Source organism: Pecten maximus, chromosome 14, assembly GCF_902652985.1.
Source record: "Pecten maximus chromosome 14, xPecMax1.1, whole genome shotgun sequence".
NCBI lineage: Eukaryota > Metazoa > Mollusca > Bivalvia > Pectinida > Pectinidae > Pecten > Pecten maximus.
In genome coordinates this window covers 24,690,584-24,708,023 of record NC_047028.1, presented here as the reverse complement: position 1 = coordinate 24,708,023, position 17,440 = coordinate 24,690,584, and the positions used below count along the sequence as shown (strand labels likewise).

At 34.1% G+C, this 17,440-nt stretch overlaps 1 protein-coding gene across 1 annotated transcript in view; it reads right to left on the bottom strand.

The window, feature by feature from the left end:
• LOC117342891 (kidney mitochondrial carrier protein 1-like) overlaps positions 1–13,270 on the bottom strand; it is a 31,824-nt gene extending 18,554 nt beyond the window's left edge. The window contains 1 exon segment of the mRNA XM_033905181.1: positions 13,206–13,270. The gene's annotated coding sequence lies outside the window, so the exon portion shown is untranslated.
• Positions 13,271–17,440: the final 4,170 nt, after the last annotated feature.

Below are 17,440 nucleotides of genomic sequence, written 5' to 3'. Positions count from 1 at the left end.
AAGCCTCCCTGGAAAAGTTTTGGTTGAAATATTTAATATTTAAAATGGAAATATTTATTTCAAAATAGGTGATAACAGTAGTTTTACTACATATATCATCCTCTATATTTTCCAATCATGACAATCATGATCATAATGTTACGTAGGGTACAAGGTACTTAGGACTCTGGGTCTTGGTATCATAGGATAAATGATTAAATGTGAACACTTCATTGAGTTTTCAGTTATTTAAGTGGCTAAAAAGTAGTTAAGCGACATATAACACTGCAGTACATATAAGGTAATGTGTACACTGCAGAGAGTGCATGTGACAAAATAAAAAACACTGATCTTTATCAGTTTACATGCCTGGAATTCTAAAGAGGTTTAAATACAGATCTGAATACATTTCAATGCATTTAGTCATTGATTTCTCCATTCATTGCGCAAGGTAAAGCTCCTATAATCCACGTGGTTTTCAATTCCTTAGAAAGTGACTACAATGGACAATTTCCTTAAAGGTGTCACTACAGACTGCCCTTCGTGTGTGAAAAATTCCTGTTTACGAAAAATCTTGAGCTACTATATATACCATTACATACTCACAAGAGGGCTTTATAAATTATTGCAAACCAGTTCCAACATTCATACTATTACACAATTTGTCAATACTTAGACTGGATCAGCAAAATACACACACAAGTTCTGTCAATGTCAGTACCATGAATTTGTGATTAAGTCTCTCATATATCCGTATGACAAAACAAAAATGAATGATCATTCAACAGCTTTATAGCTCAATCACATTCAGGAAGAATAAAGTTCTATTGTTGTCTAGAATTAAATACCTGAGATCTGGTAAAACCAGGACAGGATCAGTTATGGTTGATAGATAAATCCCAAATTAAACTGGACTACTGGTGAAGGACACCTCAGATGACTGTCTGTCTTATGGCTGTTACAATAATATCACTACTTTCTTTTTACAGCATGGCCATTAACAGTTTATTGTAACATATAAAATAAAAATGTCTCTTAGATTAGAGTTGGTATATTTTATATATATCTGATGCAATAAGTAATCAATATAGAAGAATAACTACACAAAACTTCCTGTTCTAGCTAATCCATATAAATTAGTGGTTTTCCACGTCTTTTTGGATTATTGCCACACAGAAGAAGAGGATTGTTATAACTTCCTGTTCTAGCTAATCTATATGAATTAGTGGTTTTCCAGGTCTTTTTAGATTATTGCCATATATACAGAAGAAATCTGGATTGTTATGTGCAGTGCTATGGTAGATCAGGAAGAATATGGGAACATTGATTGCTGAATTCCATGTCCTCATGATCAGATGAATTTAAAACAGAATTCGAAGTAAAAACTAAATTTTAGGAATTTTATTACTTAATCTGGGGAAAATATACAACAAATGCAATAGGAAGTGGGACCCTAATTTAAAACCAAATTTATAAGCAGGAAAATGAACATCTGCAATAACTTCAAAATGGCCAGAAATAGAATTATATATAGCTCAATTAATCAGTAAGTAAAATACTGTGATGCTTTAACCATGGACTACATTTCTACATTTTTAATTTTTAAGTACCAAACATAAGTATCAAATACTATTACACTGACAGGAGTCTAGACACAAATTTAATTAATACCAAACATCAAATACTGCTACACTGACATGAGACTAGACATATAGTACCAAACATCAAATATTGTTACACTGATCATGACGTGAGACTAGACATATAGAACCAAACATCAAATATTGTTACACTGACACAGATTAGACACATATGTAATTAGTACCAAACATCAAATATTGTTACACTGACACAGACTAGGCACGTATGTAATTAGTACCAAACATCAAATATCAAATACTATTACACTGACACCGACACAGACTAGATCACTAGACCCAGGATTACAAATCTTGTAACTGCCTTGATTAATTAGTATCAAACACCATGTATCCACTAACACACACACCATCTGATCATCAGAATTAGATATATATGTAACATAACATCTAGAATCCAGGTCTAAACAGATCTATCAGAATCTGTAGCTACTGTACCGATACCAAGAGTAAATTTTACTTCCCAGGGGTTTGTACTAAATACAATGCATTGGAGGACGAATTCACTAATTCTTACTGCTGCCAGTGTAGCAGCTAACACTGCCTTAACTTATGTTTCTGAGGAGAATTCATGAAGTCTGTGTAGTGTAAATATGTAGATGTAATTTCCTCACATTCTGGTGAGCTACTAGTCTCTTTACCAGCTTGGCACTCTGACAAGGAGAACATATCATATAAAGTCTGGGAAAGATCGGAGAAGAACTTTCTAAGATGTATCGATAACAAATATCCACTGACAAACTCAAAAATGACCACTTGTCGGCATTTTGTTCTCTTGATCAGAGTCAAAAACTGAATGGGTACAACTTGGGACCAAGGGGAAATCAAACCTACATGTGAAATTTGAGAACAATCCATCCAGTACTTTTCAAGAAATAACAGCAACAAATTTTCCTTGTCAAAATCCAAGATGGCCATCTGTCAGCCATTTTATTTTTCTAATCAGTCCCAAAGTCAAATGGGCATAACTAAGGACTAAGGGGAAACTACATGTAATCTGTGATAACAATAATTGTTTAAGGTGCACATGGAACGTTGGACAGACAGACGCAAGGCGACTTGAACAGCTCCCCCATCTGATGATGGTGGGTTAAAAACATTAAAATTATGAAATTATTTAAATTATGAAATTATTTAAATTATGATATTGAGTAAAGTGGTATTATTGTTCTCGCAATATTGTATGTAAAGCCTGTACCTTTAAGGTTTTATCGTTGTGTATCAGTAAAATACCGGTAATGATTGCAGTATACATCAAGTATACTTAAACATTATCTATGTTTTGAAGGTCATATATGGACTATTTCTGGCGACATCATACAAACAGTGTCACTGTCTGATCATGACCTAGTTCAATCTGGTCGATTTGATATGGACTCTTCTACCATGACTTGTTCAAATTGCTAAAAATGTTAGAATCATCTGATGATTAAACTGAATTAAGAATTTCAAAATCAAAAATTTTGGTAGCTGCAATACTAGTAATCAAACAACACAGACAATTGACTATCAAATATGTCAGGAACTAAAAATAACAATTGCTGAAAAAAAAGAATTGCATCATCCTATTCTTGTTGGCCAATTTAGAAGACACAGTTGAGTGAGGGGTCTCGCACTGGGGGAAAGAATTAAACCTATAGTACCTGGAAAAAAACTGTGCTCCAGCAGATGACTCCTATCAGGGAATTAGATTAAATCCTGGTCGCCTTGATGAAAAGTCAAGTGTGTTACCAATGTGCCACCTGACTATACCTAACTATCAGGTGTATAGTTAATATAATATAATCTTCACTATAACGTTTCTCATTTGGACAGGTGACAAGTCCATTAGTATAACTATGCCATATAATATACATAATTATATACAATACTGTACTTATCCTGTAATAAGCCCCAGGATTCAATGGATAATCTTTAGCTCAAAGAAAAAGGGAACGGCTTTTAACAGGGAAGTGAAATATCCAATGAAATGCAGTAAACAGGAGTGTGCTTTTTACCAGGCAATGACTGATCAATTTTTGGATCCAATATAGCATACATCAAGAGGCCCGTGGGCCTTAACGGTCACCTGAGTTTTGATATATGTTGGCAGATTCGATTCCAGTGACTTGAATTTGAGGTCAATGCCCCAGCATGCTATATCAATCTAGGCCTCTTGCTTAGAGATTTTGTTTAAGAATTTTAGCATATTTGACCCCCTATGACCTTGAAGGTCAAGGTCATTCATTTGAACAATCTTGATAGCCCTTCAACCAAGCATGCTATAGCTTTGGACACAATATCAGATCTCAAGGCCTCTTTGTTGATGAGAAGAAGTTGTCAAAAGATTTATTTAAACGATCTAGATAGCCTTCCACCCCAGCATGCTATATATGCCCAATATCAGATCTCTAGGCCTCTTGGTTATTGAGAAGAAACCGAAAATGTAAATTATCTAGGGACGGATGATGCACGGAATACTACGACTGACAAAAGACGATTAGAAAAAGGTCACTTGAGACTTTGTCTCAGTTGACCTAGTAAAATCTAAACAAACTTTTCAAACAGATAGTAATAGCTTGTTGTAAAACAAGCGGCCAGTGGCGAAGGGTCATCTGGAATCTGTTATGTATAAAGATTTCAACCTTCCTGTAACCTTGTAAGTAGGTCATTAATTTTAAGTTTGTTAGCCATTCATCCCAGCATGTTACTGACCCATTATATCATGACTGTTCGCACATATAATTCGTTATTGATCACGAAAAGAAACTATCTTAAGATTCTAACACATTTTAAGATTCTAACACATTTGACCTCTGTAGCCTTAAATGTAGGTCAGAGTCATTCATTTGAGCTTACATTGGTAGCTCTTCATCAAAGTATAATACTTGCCCTTCATCATGAAACTTGGCCTTTCGGTTATTGAGTCGAAAATGTAAATTGTTCACTAATGCATGATGGATGACGTACTACAGACAAAAGTCCACTGCAATAGGTCATGTGGCACCATCTCATTGATCAGGTGACTTCATATATAATGAAACATTGTAATTCAAATGATTGTCGAAGAAATATTCTATAAAATTTATCTATAAAGACTTAAAATTTTGACTTTTAAAGGGATTTTCAGTTTGATTCTTAACCTTGTATAATGTATATATGACCATTATAATTCAATGAAGTCTATCACTATGTACAATCTCAGGTCTAACATTTAGTGATAGAACTTTCAACCATTTTGACAAATATAGGTAGCATGCAACCACTTTGTACAATAGATTGACATCTGCTCCCAGGATATCCAAAACTCTTGCCAAATTCAAACAAGGCATTTAACTTAACTGTTTAGCAGACGTTAAGAATTTTATGTCTCTCAGTCTCACAAGACTTCTTGCATTAATTATCACCTAGCATCAGTGTTTTTATTTGTGTAGATATAATATATATATGATATATATACATGTAGCATCAGTGTTTTTATTTGTGTAGATATAATATATATCTGATATATATACATGTACCATCAGTGTTTTTATTTGTGTAGATATAATATATATATGATATATATACATGTAGCATCAGTGTTTTTATTTGTGTAGATATAATATATATCTGATATATATACATGTACCATCAGTGTTTTTATTTGTGTAGATATAATATATATATGATATATACATGTAGCATCAGTGTTTTTATTTGTGTAGATATAATATATATATGATATATATACATGTACCATCAGTGTTTTTATTTGTGTAGATATAATATATATATGATATATATACATGTAGCATCAGTGTTTTTATTTGTGTAGATATAATATATATATGATATATATACATGTAGCATCAGTGTTTTTATTTGTGTAGATATAATATATATATGATATATATACATGTAGCATCAGTGTTTTTATTTGTGTAGATATAATATATATATGATATATATACATGTAGCATCAGTGTTTTTATTTGTGTAGATATAATATATATATGATATATATACATGTAGCATCAGTGTTTTTATTTGTGTAGATATAATATATATATGATATATATACATGTAGCATCAGTGTTTTTATTTGTGTAGATATAATATATATATGATATATATACATGTAGCATCAGTGTTTTATTTGTGTAGATATAATATATATATGATATATATACATGTAGCATCAGTGTTTTTATTTGTGTAGATATAATATATATATGATATATATACATGTAGCATCAGTGTTTTTATTTGTGTAGATATAATATATATATGATATATATACATGTAGCATCAGTGTTTTTATTTGTGTAGATATAATATATATATGATATATATACATGTAGCATCAGTGTTTTTATTTGTGTAGATATAATATATATATGATATATATACATGTAGCATCAGTATTTTCACTTGTGTAGGTAGCTTCAGTGTTTTTTCACTTGTGTAAATATATGATATAATATACATGTAGAATCAGTATTTTCACCTGCATAGATACATGCTTTATATGCATGTTTCAACTTCGGTAGATATATATCCTATGTATTTAGTAAAACATGAAAGCATTAATGTTTTACAACTTATTGTGTTTTCTTATCTTTTAACTATTTTTCAATATACAAAAATACATATATATTCTGCACACTTGAATAAAAAATATCAATAGCCAGCTGTTACATACACTAACCAATTTGCCATCTACAGTACGGTAGCCGCTTCATTACCCATACAGTTCTACACATTTCAAAATCGATCACTATCTGAACATGGGTAATTTGAAAATAATAAATCCCAGATAGATTTTTGCACCCACTATTGAAAAATTTTGATTGGTTCTGTGATATTTTATCTACTAATTAAATTACTTATAAACAGGGGAACCTATATATACATCACATGTAATAGATAATAAAATATAATAAAATCTTACTCAAAATGATGTCTGCCATTTTGCTTTGTTGGATAAGATCAGATTTTTCTCAAGAAATAATGAGAGCAAACTTGAACTGTCAAATTCACAGACGGCCACCAGCCGGCCATTTTGAAATCAAATGGACATAATCACGGACTCAAGTGAGCCTACATATGAAGTTTGAGAAAAATCCTTCCAGTACTTCTCAAGAAATAGTGATAACAAGGGATTACTTAAGGAAGCTTAAGGATAGACAAAGAGCGAAGACAAATTTGAATAGTCCACCATCTGATATAAAACGAAAACTAATTTAAGATACTTTGCATAACTTATATAACATTTTCAGTCAAAATGGAGATACATTTAACCATTTTACCGTGACGTTTCCAATCAACATATCGTGATCGATTTTTTAATGACAGGCAAGTACACATAGCCAATGAAAAACATTCTAGCATAAATTACACTAGTGACACATGCAAAAAAATATTACACAGACGAATTCACTGGATAACAGACTGATTATGTGACTAAAGACTCTGTTAAAGTCAAGTTAATGGTTGTGTAACAAACTATTCTAATGGCTGTGTGTACAGACTAAACCTAGATTTCACAACTGTAAGAAATGCAGAGGTCAAATATATATACATTATATTATATACATTTTGTATACACAAGTATTGCTAGTATTGAAATCAGTACTAGTCTATGCCATAAATAATAATATTTGAAAATGTTTTTATAATGCTTTATTGCAGCAATATAGCCATCTCAAAGTGTTTTTTGAACTATTAGTGGGGTTTTATATAAGCTACCTATATATAGCTAAACCAGGCTCCCTGAGGAGCATGCACATGCATACAGACAGAGCTGATCGTTCATAATCCTGACACACTGACATATATTACATACAGAATGTGTCCAGTGAACTATAATAACAAATATGAATCTCTGTGATAACGGAAAAATAAAGCTGCAACAATATTATATGTACCATATTCAAATAGTTTTTGATAGCTATATACAGAGAAATATATATATGTCTCTGCTATATAGCATAAAAATCAGATAAAGTCCGGATCAGCCTGGATGTTATATTTTTGTTCAAGGGGATATTTCTCAATACCATGGAAAAATAGGATTGCATGATATATATAGGACAATGGGATACCTAAATCAAAGGAAGTCATTGATTGCTCCTGTTATAAAATATATTGCAAAACTAGTTTTTGCCTCCAGATATGTCCATTCCTACTTTCACCGGCTCTAAAGGACAGCTACTACAGCTAATAACAGTGTCCAACTATTTTTCGCACTCCATATGAATTGCAAGGCTATTTGACTGATAACACCCTTAAATATATCAGAACGTGTCTGTGGAAGAGATGATGCAACCAAACCAACCTGGACAAACACATATGCGTCAAAATTTTGCATCTGCAAAATTGCTGTTCATTTAAGCATTGAACGGCTTTCAGTTGGCATTCATAGTCAATATGAATGCCAACTGGACAGAGGCAAATTTGCCTCTGTCCAGTTGGCATTCATATTGACTATGAATGCCAACTGAAAGCCGTTCAATGCTTATATTTACCATCTGCGATTTTTTATTTGTCGTGCGTTTTTTTTTTTTTATTTTCAAATTCAAATTTCAGTTGGCAGTTCATAAGCTGGTGAACTCGCAACTGAATTGGTAGGGTTATATAGTGGCAGTGCCATACAATGGTAAATATATATATATGAGAATAAGTTGCACAGTTAACAACACATTATGCGGTACCATACATTGTTTTTTGGGGCACATTGATTTGTTGAACATTACACAATGTGCAAAAAATGCATATGTCCCCACAACTTCCGTTCTACAATGTAAACTTGACTTTTCTGAACAATTCAACAGTGAAGACTATAAAATCAAAAGCTCACTATTCACCTGGAGGTTGTAGATCACCTAAAAGATCTGAAATGTGTTATCCTCACCGCATCTGACAGTTACACCTTAAACAAATCTGTAGGAAGGCAGGGCTAATTAATACATGTCTAATGAATGACATTATGTAGACTGTATATTTTGGTGTTTTATGTTCCAAAATCAAGTGAAAAAAATTGACAGGAACAATTTTTATGTGCATTAACCTTGATTTAAACCTTTCACCTTTGTTTTGGATCATGATAATGACCTGATTTTTCATCAGCAAAGGTTGGCAACACTGAAATGTACTGAAGACAAAAAAAAAAGGTTGTTTAGTTATGGAGATCTAAGAATGAATGACACCAGAAACCTCATTCACACCAACCTCACATCATACATCAAAATAGTACGACGCCTTTGATTAGGTATTTCTTGGGGAATATCTAAAGGCGTTTGGGAGTTTATATATATTAGGCACAATAAAATATATACCCCCTGGTATGTGTTTTAATATAGGGTTACAAGCTGAGAATTTGGTAGGGTCGGTACGTAGGAAAGTTATTTTATTTTATTTTTTTGTTTGACTTATTTTTGCAGTACATATTATTTAAGAAATAATTAACGATGATTTGTGTATTGTTGCAGGATATACAACGAGGACGAGGATATTTTGCAATTAAATTAATAACGAAGGCCGCAGGCCTGAGTTATTAATTAAAATTGCAAAATATCCGAGTCCGAGTTGTATATCCTGCAACAAAACACGAGTCAAAGTTGATTATTTCTATTCTACCATGTACTGTTTAGTTCTGAGATCAACCTCTTTCTAATAGAAAAACAGCAAAGAAACACCGGGAAAACCTTGTAATTTATTTCTTGAGTATTGCATTATTTGTTGATGAAATATACATTTCTTTACAGGCACTACAGTACTACAATCAAGAGCATCTATCATTTGGCATTGATTTTGAAAATTATGGGGAAAAAAAAGAAAAAAAAAAAGAAAACAAGAGATCCCAGAGGGATCTTGGCGCCCACCATTGAATGATCTTTATAGGTTCCATGTCAGATTGATCTTTTCTCTACTTTTCCCTTCCTCTAAGTCTTACTAATCTGTGTATTTTCATAAACAGCCCTCTATAGCTAGTACATTTCAAACAAGGGGAACCTATATATAAAATTAAAGATTTAGCGATAATGGCTGTCTGTCGGCCATGTTGTTTTCGGATTGGTCCCAATATGCATAACTAGGCACTGAGGGAAACCTACATATGAAATTTGAGAAAGATCCCTTCAGTGCTTTCTGAGAAATAGCGATAAAAAACTTCAATTGTCAAAATCCAAGATGACTGCCTGTCGGCCATGTTGTTTTCCGATTGGTCTCAAAATGCAATATGCATAACTAGGCACCAAGGGGAACCTACATATGAAATTTGAGAAAGATCCCTTCAGTACTTTATGAGAAATAGCGATAACAAACTTCAATTGTCAAAATCGAAGATGGCTGCCTGTCGGCCATGTTGTTTTCAGATTGGTCTCAAAATGCAATATGCATAACTAGGCACCAAGAGGAACCTACATATGAAATTTGGGAAAGATCCCTTCATTACTTTCTGAGAAATAGCGATAACAATCTTCAATTGTCAAAATCCAAGATGGCTGCCTGTCGGCCATGTTGTTTTCCGATTGGTCTCAAAACGCAATATGCATAACTAGGCACCGACGGAAACCTGCATATGAAATTTCAGAAATACCCCTTCTTCACTTTCTGAGAAATAGCGATAACAAACTTCACTTGTCAAAATCCAAGATGGCTGCCTGTCGGCCATGTTGTTTTCCGATTGGTCTCAGAATGCAATATGCATAACTAGGCACCAAGGGAAACCTACATATGAAATTTGAGAAAGATCCCTTCAGTGCTTTTTGAGAAATAGCGATAAAAAGCTTCAATTGTCAAAATCCAAGATGGCTGCCTGTCGGCCATGTTGTTTTCCGATTGGTCTCAAAATGCATTATGCATAACTAGGCACCAAGGGGAACCTACATATGAAATTTGAGAAAGATCCCTTCAGTACTTTATGAGAAATAGCGATAACAAACTTCAATTGTCAAAATCGAAGATGGCTGCCTGTCGGCCATGTTGTTTTCAGATTGGTCTCAAAATGCAATATGCATAACTAGGCACCAAGAGGAACCTACATATGAAATTTGGGAAAGATCCCTTCATTACTTTCTGAGAAATAGCGATAACAATCTTCAATTGTCAAAATCCAAGATGGCTGCCTGTCGGCCATGTTGTTTTCCGATTGGTCTCAAAACGCAATATGCATAACTAGGCACCGACGGAAACCTGCATATGAAATTTCAGAAATATCCCTTCTTCACTTTCTGAGAAATAGCGATAACAAACTTCACTTGTCAAAATCCAAGATGGCTGCCTGTCGGCCATGTTGTTTTCCGATTGGTCTCAAAATGCAATATGCATAACTAGGCACCAAGGGAAACCTACATATGAAATTTGAGAAAGATCCCTTCAGTGCTTTCTGAGAAATAGCGATAAAAAGCTTCAATTGTCAAAATCCAAGATGGCTGCCTGTCGGCCATGTTCTTTTCCGATTGGTCTCAAAATGCAATATGCATAACTAGGCACCAAGGGGAACCTACATATGAAATTTGAGAAAGATCCCTTCAGTACTTTATGAGAAATAGCGATAACAAACTTCAATTGTCAAAATCCAAGATGGCTGCATGTCGGCCATGTTGTTTTCCGATTGGTCTCAAAATGCAATATGCATAACAAGGCACCAAGGGGAACCTACATATGAAATTTGAGAAAGATCCCTTTAGTACTTTTTGAGGATTAGCGATAACAAGAATTGTTCACGGACGGACGGACGGACGACGGACGACGGACGCAGAGCGATTTGAATAGCCCACCATCATCACATCTGATGATGGTGGGCTAAAAAGGGGGCCTCAGTAGGATTCGAACTCGCGTCGTGATAAAAATTTAATCAAAGACTAACCCATTAGCCCACTCGGCTATAGTAACCTTATATGGTATTGGTGAATATTAGATATATAAAATTGTAACAGTCGTGACTCACGACCTTGTATTATTGACACGAGCGTGTATTATTGGCACAAGCGTGTGTTATTGAAAAATAATACATGGTTTTAAACCAATCAAAACTGGTGCTATTCATAAATTTTAAAATCTCTCTCTCAACCTAGGACCTCAGGCCAGTTTTGTTTACTAGTATAGTGCAGGTACCATCCATACCATTGACTTTATTGTTAACTTTATGGGGAAATCCTGGGTTTGGATATATATAGAATTCTTGCTTTATCACAGATAGCTCTAAAAGTTGGAAGTATTCAGTTAAAAGAAAAAGAAAGAAAATATAATTACTTTGAGTAGGCAGTCATTGAGTCAAAACGTAGGATCGGTCGGGAACCCTAAACACACATAATTTTTTGGGGGGCTTTAGGCAGAATTGTATTCATTTATCAAAAACGTCATTTATGCTGCCTTGAGGTAATTCTAGGGAAATATCCAAGAGGTTTTGGACTATGCAGACAAAATAATATTCATCCTCACACAAATAATGCATTTAATTTTCATGAAACCATATAATTAGCACATCATATATATGCATTATCAGGACATCCAGTAGACCCTTGAGAGTATGTTTTACTCCCTAAAATGAGATTTGACTCTTGGGATCTGGATTGAAGGGACAATGTGTCTATATGTTGGTATTATGTGACATGTTTTGACCCTTCAGATTTCTGAGAAATAGTTATTTGACTTCTGAAATCGCTTAAAATCAATGGTCAATTGGATACCCTAAATATATATGTCTGTATTAATATTTCATACATAAATTACACATTATAGAAGACTGCAGATATGTCACAAAGAGTTGTAATAATGATACATTGATGACATGATCTATCAAACGTTTGTGATTACTTCTCTCTGAATTCAATCAATTGATGGTAGATTCATCAATTTGATAATGAATCATCAATACTTGTGTGCTATATATAACTTAAACTATTGATATAGTTTCAATTGTTATGGAACTATTCTAAACTTACAAAGATTTAATCATTAGCAGGACTCCCCCTATTGCAGATTTACTCTCAGTTGTGTAGTGTTTTACATCTTCAAGGTATAAGGTCAACTATTATATACATTTGTATTCAACGTTATACATATTGTCTTTTTATCATAAGCTGTTGTAGAAATGAAAACTGTTATATAGCACTAGCCATATATTCCTGGATGAGACATCTGATTAAATGTAAACCGCATTGTCAGACTCCCACATGGGTCATTTACTTACTACAAATGATATTATCAATATGTTCACTCATGACACCTTATTTTGAAATCCGATATATAATAATACTCATCCATACACAAATCATTGTAACATATTTAAGATTGGATGAAGCTTTTTATTTCAGATTTATAAATAAGCTCCGGAACTTCATTAGATCTGGTATCAATACACGATTGTACAAAAACACAACATAACGCTCCACAACTAGTTTCATACACGTGTGTGGATCTACGTATGAGTGAACAAGCCGGTCCGCGGTTTGGCTTACGTGATGTTTTACTAAAAATCGCAATAATAATAATTAGTTTAGAATAGACAGGCTGGCATCATAATACGTCACCCGATACAATCTTATTCATCATAAAATCGTCGTCGACCATAATAAAGGTTAAGCGTGTGGTCTTACTCACCTCAAAGCGAAAACACAAGGGACATCCGACATGTAAACTGAGTGACCTCCGCAGTGGGTCGCAGGTAATTTCCGGAAGTGACCTTGGTGCGCCCTCTGGAGGTCGATGTAGGGAACATCAAATGATTCACGCTCTGTATTCCACACGTCCAAGAGGCTTATGGTAATTACGTTATGTTCATGCGGTTGGAAAAGCAATTTTTACCTACCACGGACAATTTCAGCACGTGCCTTTCACGTGTTATAACGCGAGAAACTCGGTTAGACAAAACTAAGCAGCAGTGCGCTATTTTTGTGCTGAAAAAAACTGTATGTTTAGTACTGTATCGTTAGATAAATTATACCAATGAAAAAATACTGCCCCAACAATAACTTGGGGAAACTGTCACAGTTAAAAACATTTCTTCTATTGTTAATAAATAGACAATTCAATTGGATCGGGAACAAAATAATATTACGCCCCTCTCCCGACAAATAATAAAACTTTATCTTTAAATTTAAAATGTTTCACTAAATTTGACGTGTTTTAAAACACTAAAGCTGGGTTTTTTTTTTTTTTTTTTTCTATTTTTTTTTTTTTTTGATGAAGTAGATCTATAACAATATTATTCTATTTAAACTTTAAAAATTCGTTACCGATCAAAACATTAAGATAATTTCATAAATCGGACCGGACGTCATACCTTCATTATCTTGACAATCTGATTAAAATCAGCTGTTACGGCTACGTAGCCACGTAACAGCTGATTTTGATCAGATTGATATTTTGCTAACAACGAAAACAATTTTTTTTCCGGCAAAGCCGTATAATATTCTTTTGTCCACAGATATGACGCGACAGGTGGCGTTACTGGTCAAGATGAAGTATGTGATTGGTCAATATAGCGGTTTGGTTTGGTTTATTTTGTTTAACGTCCTATTAACAGCTAAGGTCATTTAAGGACGGCCTCCCGTGCGTGCGACATGCATGCGTGTGGTGAGTGCGTATGTGTGTTTTGGGAGGCTGCGATATGCTCGTGTTAAGTCTCCTTGTGATAGGCCGGAACTTTTGCCTATTTATAGTGCTACCTCACTGAAGCATACTGCCGATGACACCCAGCAGGACACCTCACCCGGTCACATTATACTGTCGTCCCACTCCAGATATGCTGAGCGCTAAACAGGAGTAGCAACTACCATTTTTAATGACTCTGGTTTGTCTCGGCTAGGGGACAGAACCCAAAGCGGTAAATGCAAAATGCAGATACATTGTATGCAGTTAAAAACGGAACAAAGTTAAGATTGAATGCAAGCTGAATAAGTGGATGCATCTTTTCAAATGACACACTAATAAAAGTATGATGGCTCTAGTCAAACCCACTAATTGATATACAGTAACTAGTCATAACGTGGTAGGGAACGCAATCAATCGGTCGGTTAAAGTGGGACAAGGAAAAATCCGAAGACCTGTTTCCTTGGAATGTTTTGATTGTTTTTGTTTAACGTCCTATTAACAGCCAGGGTCATTTAAGGACGTGCCAGGTTTTGGAGGTGGAGGAAAGCCGGAGTACCCGGAGAAAAACTACCGGCCTACGATTAGTACCTGGCAACTGTCTCATGTACATAATGTAGCTAGGTTTCGAACTCGCAACCCAGAGGTGGAGGGCTAGTGATAATGTGTCGGGACACCTTAACCACTCGGCCACCGCGGCCCCCTATTTTCTTTGGGAAAAAAAATCAGCTCGCCCCGCAGGAACCATCAGCATCAGAAACAAGTCAAAATGGTACACCTGATGTAACAAAGCTCTCTGGTGGTTGTCAGAATTGCTCTCTGTTGGTTGTCAGAATTGCAAAATGCTTACGCTAATTAACATTTTAGAGCATTCAGGACATAAAAGATCAATGCCAAATTTATGCATTTTATATACAAAATTTGCAAGATATACAGTGTATGTATATATGAGAGGATGAAGCAAATTCTAAATAACACACAAACTTAGTTTTGATATCCAACGGTTTATACAAAATATGGGAAAAATAAAAATTAATCCAAATAATTTCAAAATTAGTTGTCAAATAAAAAAGATACCAGATATATAAATACTAATATAGACTTAATATAGACTTAAAAGTGTTTCGATAAGTTGAAAATGAGCTTTGATACAAAAACGTTAAGTCCTAAACATAGGAAACTTAAATTAAAAGAAAAAATAGAATAATTCAATAATGTTTTTTGTAACTTTACTCTACTAAATGATTATTAACTTGATTCCGGTTTGGCGTCCTCCACCTCTCTTGTCTTGATCAATCAGTCTATTTGGTATTGTACCTTCAAAACAGAGCAAATTATTTTCTAAATTCCCCTAATTTTCTTCTGTTTATCTCTCCTACCATTCCCTTTTACAATACATATTTATTTTATACAATTCAGATTATCTTTTTTATACTAAACAGATTATATTTTTAAATATATCTTAAGTACACGTATTTGCTTTTTTGGGGGTTTTTTTGCAGTTAGACGTACATGTAAAACCATTTCAGGTAAAAGTAGATTTCAATTGATTCCACGGGGAAAAGGGGTATCTGAAAGCTCTTTTACACATGTCAGACAATCTAACAACTATATTCAGATACGTGCTGAATGTAAAATATATAGCATTGTTAGATCTCCTATCCCTTAAAATGTATTATCTTATATAAGATATGTTATCACGATAATATGCCGAAACACAATACAACATAGAATTATAATTTAACTCATTCCATTATAACAATTATACACAACGAGAAAAACTTTTTGTTTTCAAATATGTGTGTGTGTATTTCGGCACAAATTGCATGAAACTTGTAGAAAAAATTATCTGATACTTTCTCAATTAAGAAAAGTAAAATAAGCGCCTATATCATCTATTGTTAAACGTACATGTAGTGAATGAGCGAATAGTGAAAATTAGAGATAATATCCCATTTACATATTTAAATTGGTCATTTAGATATTATTTAAAATTTGGGCATAGTAACATTTAATATTTTTTCTGGGGTCTGATCTAGCCCACCATCCTCCCTTTGGTGCCATTCCTATAAAGGACTACTTACAACCGGAAACCAGGGTGAAGTTTGATTTACATATTTGTTCCTGTTAATCTTAAAATGAACCAAGTGTGGTTTTCCTGGCTTGCCTGGGTTGTCACATGAACACAGTTCCCTGGTAGTTAAGCTTCTGAACTCTGACCCCTATCTGAGAGAGTGTCCTAGGCTATAACCGGAACAGGGACATTAATCCTCGTCAATCAACCCCTATCTGAGTACATTTTGTATAATGATAATCGTTATAATTCCAACTTTTAACTTAACTCTAGAGCACATGTCGTGCTATGTTATGACCACCGGTACAGTTGAAAGATTCATTTATATTAAATTCAATTCGACTTTACTGGAACTTTTATAACTACAACTGTATTTTATATATAAATACCTACACATACCGTCATGAAAATATCACCCATTGTCGCAATGATCATCCCAAAACGTCGTGTTACGGTAACGCGACTTAAATACAAGGTTGCTCTCAGGCTTTTGGTCTTGATTTCTTTCTTTAACAACCCTTCCCACAGGAAAGGTATTGCTTTGCCCAATGGACTATGGTTATGCACGTATGGTTATTGAACACATATTCGGACATTATGTAAACGTGTTCCAAGCGTGCAAAATAAGGCAAAGTCAAGACAAATTATCATTCTAAATGCTGTACAAGGCTCGTCGTTTCAAGAAAACAGGACAACGTAACTATTCGGACACCGTTAAATGACGGACTTAAATTGTCCAAACACTTAACTGTATATCATAATACGGTACTTATTCACCCCTCATTTCATTTTTCTGCATACACACACACAATAACTTAGCTACGCGCATGGTATTATCACCAAAATGATTCAAACTGATATCTGTGCTGAAACACATTAGTTCGTTCATCAGTTTTATATTATAAACACCAGCATTTAAACTATGCCGTTTATCTTTTTTTTAAAGATATTTCTTGTTATTTATGTATTCAACTTGAGTGAATTTCCCCTGATAATTCAATCTGATTCAATAAAGAAATTATTGAAGCAGTTTCACAAAGATTTCCACGGCTTCGAGTCAGATCGACTTTTTATGTGATAAGCTCGAATTAACGTCGTAATTTCATCGGGCCACATTGTATGTAAAAAGTAGCTGTTCTGAGAAGCGCTTCTTTTAAAAGTTGCTAGATCA